Source organism: Lichenostomus cassidix, chromosome 6, assembly GCF_008360975.1.
Source record: "Lichenostomus cassidix isolate B80296 chromosome 6, HeHo_3.0, whole genome shotgun sequence".
In the NCBI taxonomy this organism is placed as follows: domain Eukaryota; kingdom Metazoa; phylum Chordata; class Aves; order Passeriformes; family Meliphagidae; genus Lichenostomus; species Lichenostomus cassidix.
In genome coordinates, this window is record NC_139487.1 from 2,826,207 (window position 1) to 2,832,555 (window position 6,349).

Consider the following 6,349-nt stretch of genomic DNA (forward strand, 5'->3'; position numbering starts at 1 on the left):
TCTAAATGTGATGTACAGAAAAAAAAATAGTTTGAAACAGGTAAGTTTAATTCAAACAAAAGCAAGGAAGTGCTTGGAGGAGACCTCTGGGACTGCAAGGACTGGAACTCAGGAATTCAGGAATGCCTGCTCACAGGTGAGTGCTCAGCCCCTGAACCAGGGAAAACCTTGTGCTTTCTCACATTGCCAGTGTTAACTATTGCAAACAAAATGCAGCAGCTCTGGCAGACAGGCTGAAGGGTGGTGGTTTGCCAGGTTGCCTGAACCAGTTCAGAAAATCAAAATTTCTTTTAATTCCTTGCTTTGGGATGTGTAGAAATACTGCTCATAAAGCACTACTCTAATAGCGATGAGTATATATTCTTGTGATCCTTTTCAATATTCTATGGAATGAGAGGCAAATTTTGTAACTCAAACCATGCTATTTCTGAAAGGAAAGTAAATTTAAAATGAAGATCTCCTCTTGCTCTCTCACCCCACCACCCCCAAAAAGGAAGGTTGTGTTTAGATTGCTGAGTATATTCCAACACCTACAAATGGCAATGTTAGTGTGCAAACAGAGCGGCACAAGTGTCAAGTCCTGTGCTCAGATGTAAACTCTTGTGGGCTCAGGCCATATAATACTAACCAGACACTCATACCTCAAATGGCATTGTAGGCATGCATTAATGACCCTAAATGACAGACCTCCTCATCTTATTGCTTAATTAATCAATGGCCCAGTGACACATTGGCAATGCTCTTTTTCAAGCTGTGCCTCCCCTCGCAGGGTAATCAGATGCTATATGGCTCTGTCTACTTATGGGAAAGCCAAACCAAATAAATAAAGTTTAATTTCCTGATTCCCCTGGGATATAGTGATTCTTTTTAACAATGTTTTTCAGCTGAGTTGAAATTAAAAACCAGCATGATCAACATATTGGGGAATATTTCACGGACTAAGTTAAGCACCAGGTTTAAAGACTTAAAAAAAAAAGGACTGGAGGGGAAGACTGTTGATGCAGAACCACAATATTTCCCATCAGAAATGCCTAATCCTATTTTTGTTCTTGGTGTTAAACTCCACACTCCCAGCTTTTCAGCATTGCTATGAAGGTTTTCAGTGTATGTGGGATATTAGTTTTCATTCTGAATCAAACGTGCTATAGTTTAGATGAGAATTAACATTTAATCTTCCCACTATTTTGTGACATGCAATGCAGTGTGGTTCCATAGGAGGGCAGATGTGTTGAATGGCTTGATTTTGATGTGTTGTATTTAGTGTAACAGCTACAGTTGGGAGCTGAATTATCAGATTTATACTGATAGCAGTGAGCTCTCAAATTGTATCAGAGAAATGTAACAACTTGATTCCAACATAAATAGAAATATCCCATGGGGCTTGGTGCTTAAAAAGTTCAAAGGTTTTTCAATACTCATTTATTTTATTTTGTCTTTGGGAATCTATAATCTAATTACAGTTACTTATTTAATCACTGACAGTATCCAGCAAATTCACAAAATTAGTTCTTTGGTTTACTACTTGGATTTAAACCAACTTTTTATTTCTCTAGCATCAAGTTTTCAATATGTGCTAATTTATGCTAAAGTTTTCTTTATGCTTCAAGCGAAATTCAGGCTTAAATATAAAACAGCTTTAGCCTCTGGGTTAAATCATTCCTTAAAAATTTTTGAATTTCAATCCATATTTGCCTTTTCAAGTGAGTGGAAAAACGAGTGAAATGTGTTTTGTTGGAGGCAGAAATGTGTGTGTGCCCTCATGGCTTAGCTGATCCCATCTTGCAGAGTGACTGGGAGGGACCCTGTGACAGCAGTTCCTGTGCCCTGAGCTCCCCGGTGAGGGCAGGTTGTGCCCAGAAAATAGCAGGGATCTCCCCATCCTTTCCTTCTGGCTCTACTCTTCCTGATCCTTAGTACCTGCAGAGAGGGATCCCTGTGGAGCTGGGAAGCAGAGACCACTCTGCAGTATGGGAATGCTGCATTCCTGGGAATGCTGTCGAGCACAGGCTTTCCGTGGACAATATCATTTCTTCTAAAATTGGAAAAAAATTTGCATCAGCTAGAGCTAGAAGAGCAAGATGAACATTTCATCTATTTCATGTAACAAAGTACCTGAAGTAGAAGAGGGCTTATTAATCAGTGGAGACATTTAGAGGCCCAATTTTCAAGAGAAACACAGTCCTCCAGCTGCAGGAAGGGTGGTGTGGCAGCCTGACCTTTTCTTGCAGTTCAGCTGACCCCTCCTCTTCCCTCTGAGCTTGGCTGGGTCTCTCTCCAAATACACAGGAGCACCTGGAGAAGGGGTTCAACCAGAATTGCTGCAGAATGAAGCAGCTCTGATCTGTGGAAACAAATATTCTTAGTCAGTGGAGGATGATGGGAAGGGTGGTGTTCTGTTGGTGTTCCATTTGTGTTCCATTTGTGTTCCACTGATGTTCCATTGGTGTTCCATTGGTGTTCTCTTGGTGTTCCGTTGGTGTTCTCCAGGTGTTCTGTTGTCCCCAACCCCAACAGCCCCAACAGCCCACAGAAGACAAACCCCACTGTCCTTTAAAAAGAAGTTGTCACAGGGTGTCTAGCAGATGGGTCAGCCTTGCTTGCAGATGTGGACACTTTTGTTCCATATCCTTCTTTTACAACACAGCTTTGGAGTACCAAGTTGTCAAAAAAAAGTGTTTGGGAATTATAACTTAAGAAGGAAGATCTTCCTCATCTCCATTCCCTCACTTATTTCCAGGTTGCTTTTCTGTTCAAACTCTCTAGATTCTGATCTTGCTGCCAAAGTAGATATCAGAAGCCAATATGGCAGCTGTCATACAGGCAAAGATCCTGCTGAGATTTGTGAGATAATTCATGTGTCAGAACACAGGCCAACTGATAATTTTATTTATCTTGATGTGCAGATGTCTGGTTGGATAAATTCAGAATCATTTCAGTCCGCTGCCCAGTGTATGGTCTAAATGCTAGTAACTAAGACAGGAATAGAATCTGTCACAACTCTTGATGTCCTTAGGACATGACACATTGGGAGTCTGTACTCACGTTTTCCTTGCACTCTGATAATGAGTATCTACCACTGCTGTGGCTGATGGAAACCTCTCTCCCCCCTTCCAGACTGGAGACAAATGTGACAACATCGCTTTTCCAGAAATGCAAAAACTTTTCCAGCCAGCTCTGGATTGTTCTTTCTTCCTCACTTCACCCCACTCCCCTTGAACTTCCCCAGCAGGATTTTTTGCAATCCGTTTCTAGAAATACTGCATTCACTCTGACACAAAACAATATCTTCGGCTGTGATAATAAATTAGGCGCAGTGGGAATTGAAGCTTGCTCTTTTGTCCAAGGTGATATAATGGGAGTCATTCATAATGAAGAAAAAAGTAATTGTTATGCAGCATTTTTGTATTAAACATGCCTCCCCAAATTATCCAGAGTATAAAAGAGAATGTTTGGAGAGCTTTGTTACAACCATGCTTGAGCAAAATGCATGTGAATGTGCTCTTATTTGCATAAATAGGGTTTCTTAAAATACAAACCATTCGTATTGCACTGAGCTCCCTCAAGCCCTGCTACCTTACAAGACGGATCATGGTTTTATCATTAATCAAAACAAAGCCAAAATCAATAAACATGCATAATCAGGACTCTCTGATTCCAGTATGCAAATACACTACATATTGATGAAATGTTTCTGAATCTAAAATAGTTTTACTCTCTTTTTTCCCCTCAGAAGTCCCTGAGCCTTTTAATTTTAATATTTTATGCGCTGCAATGCAAACAGTATAAGAATGAGTTTGTGTATCAGAGATAACAAGTTAAAAGATAAATGTTGGATGAATCTCCTAATAGTTTTTGCTTGCTCTACTGACTTTAAAGACAGTTTATGCTTCCGAAAGGCTGGTAATTTCTTGACCTTTAAAGTCCCAATCCTGCCAAAGCAGTTGCTCTGCCGTGCTCTTTCCAGCCGGTACAGGAGCACAGGCAGTCGGGGCCTGGGCCCTGTGCCAAGGCTGTTTGTTAATTAGTGAAAATCATTTGTTCTTTGTGTTTAGGGTGGTGGAAGGGTTACCTTGCAGGGGGACAGAAGTGATTTCAGTCAGGACAAGTTTGTGTCCTTGGTGTGTGGCTGATCAGCACCTGCAGCTCCACGGATTCTCACAGTGGTCAGAGATCAGCTCCTCTTACACTGCAGATCATGCAAATAATTCCTGATACATATTTAGTGCTGCCTCCTGGAGTTATAAATTCCTTATCAAACATACATACACTATGATACAAGACACAATATCATCTGAAGATGCATCCAAAGGTAAACATTCCACCAAGAGTGTCAGTAATTTCATACATTTCAGGAGGATTGCACTGCTACAGTTAAGAACCTCTATCAGTGCATGGCTGAAATTAATGCTGCAAATTCTTTTAATGTGAACCATAATTTTCTAACAAGTGAGCTGTGATAGGGTGAGTCTTATCAGCAGCTACACTTACCTCATTCAGAAGCTGTACATATCCATAGCAGGTACAAAACAGATCCAAGAAATGGGCACATCAACAATCAAAGGATTAAAATAAAACAAAATTCTATGAAGGCCATAGTTAAAGGAAAAGAAGGATGAAAAGGATCAGCATTAGAAAAGCCAGGCTGCAATTAAGTTGAAAAAGTTCCTTGTTTGCTAGTCAAATAATAAGCCATGTCAGAGCTCTAGAATTGGCTATTCCAGCATAATTGCATCTCTTGTGTATCTGTGGGACTCTGCTAACCACAGGCACGATCCTCTCATGAGAGTCATCCCCTCCGAGCTGATTTATCAGCCCTGGGAAAAGTTTAAAGGTGTGATGTTTATTTTATATCATCATAAACTAAATGGGGCAGCCATCATAGATTAGGAAGCCCAATTTCAAACTGTGAGAGTGTTTTAGGCTGATTAATTTGCCGTGGATGGGTTTCACAGTGGGGCTGTCTGTTTGCCAAGTCATGCTCATTTACGTTTGCTCAGTGCTTGTTTCCACAACCATGGAGTACCTAAATAAATAAATAAATAAATGTCTGTAGGTAGGAATAGGTGCTCACCTGAAGAGAAATGGTAGATGCTATGTGGAACTGCACTGCTGATTCTAGAAGCAACTCCAATGAAGTCCAGAGTGTCGTGTGTGTTTATAGCATAGATATAGATAAATATATAGGGTGAGATGTGCAGTGAGCTCCTCACAGTCAGTTACTGCTTCATTTTCATTTCCTGTGCAGGTGATTTCCAGGAAAACTTTGTACTTTTGCTTTCTTAATTGATTCTTCAGTGACTTGATCTAAAGCTTTCCTTTAAAAGTAGGAGAAAGTTTTAATTTTCATGGCAAATACCTGCACTAAGGTACTTGTCAAAGGGAAGAGTAAAGGTTACTTCAGAAATGGGTTGATGATAAGAGGAACTGATACTGCTCAGCATCTCCCTACTGCTCAATTTTCCAAACCAGCAAAAGGAGTGAGAACTGTTTATCTTTGTTTCAACCTGTGCTTACACAGCCTGAAACAGAATTTAGCCTCTGCCCTTTACTTTGCAAATTTTGGTAGTTGTAATGTGTTGCTGCTGGACATTCACAATCTTGCAGTGGCTGTGGCTGCTTTACTCCTGCACTGCATCCACGAGATGTAATGTTGAGCCTTCTACCTGTGCTGCTTGTTGATTTTAGCTTTAACTTGTCTTTTTGGCAGCTCTGAGGCTAGTGAGTAATTGGTATGACCTGGTGTATCAAAACAAGTTCTACATTAAATCTTTTTGTACTCAGTTTTTTTCAAAAAGGAGAAAGAAAAATCCATCAGCCAAACAAGGAGAAAGAAACTGTGAAATCTCTCTGATTTTGGCAAGAGTGGTAAAGAAAAATACAACTGAGGCCGTTTCCTTATTGCTTGTGGAAGCTTTTCAAATAAATAAGAAACTAGACAGAGTGAGAATAGTGATGCAAGGGATTAATATTTTTAAAGATCTTGGGTTTCTTTGGCTCAACCTTTCTGCAGAAGGGTGGAATGTTTACATTAACCACCAGCATCCATCTCCAGGGGTGGCAGCCTGGCACCTCATCTCAGTTTTGCATTTAAAAAGGAAGAGGAAAACATTACCTGGTGATCCTGCAGGAACACTGAAGAGAGTAACATGCTGGGGTGAAGGACAGCATGATCTTCTCCTCCAGATTTGAGGGCTGTAGGTTTTAATGTTTATGTGTACTGCAAGTCAAAAGCTGATCCTCCTTGGGTTATTAATCTCTGGCTCCATGGACTGCCATTTGCATTTAGAGCCTTGCGACGTTTTGTGTTTTCAAAATATTTTTCACATGAGACTTGTGAAGTGCATTGAAG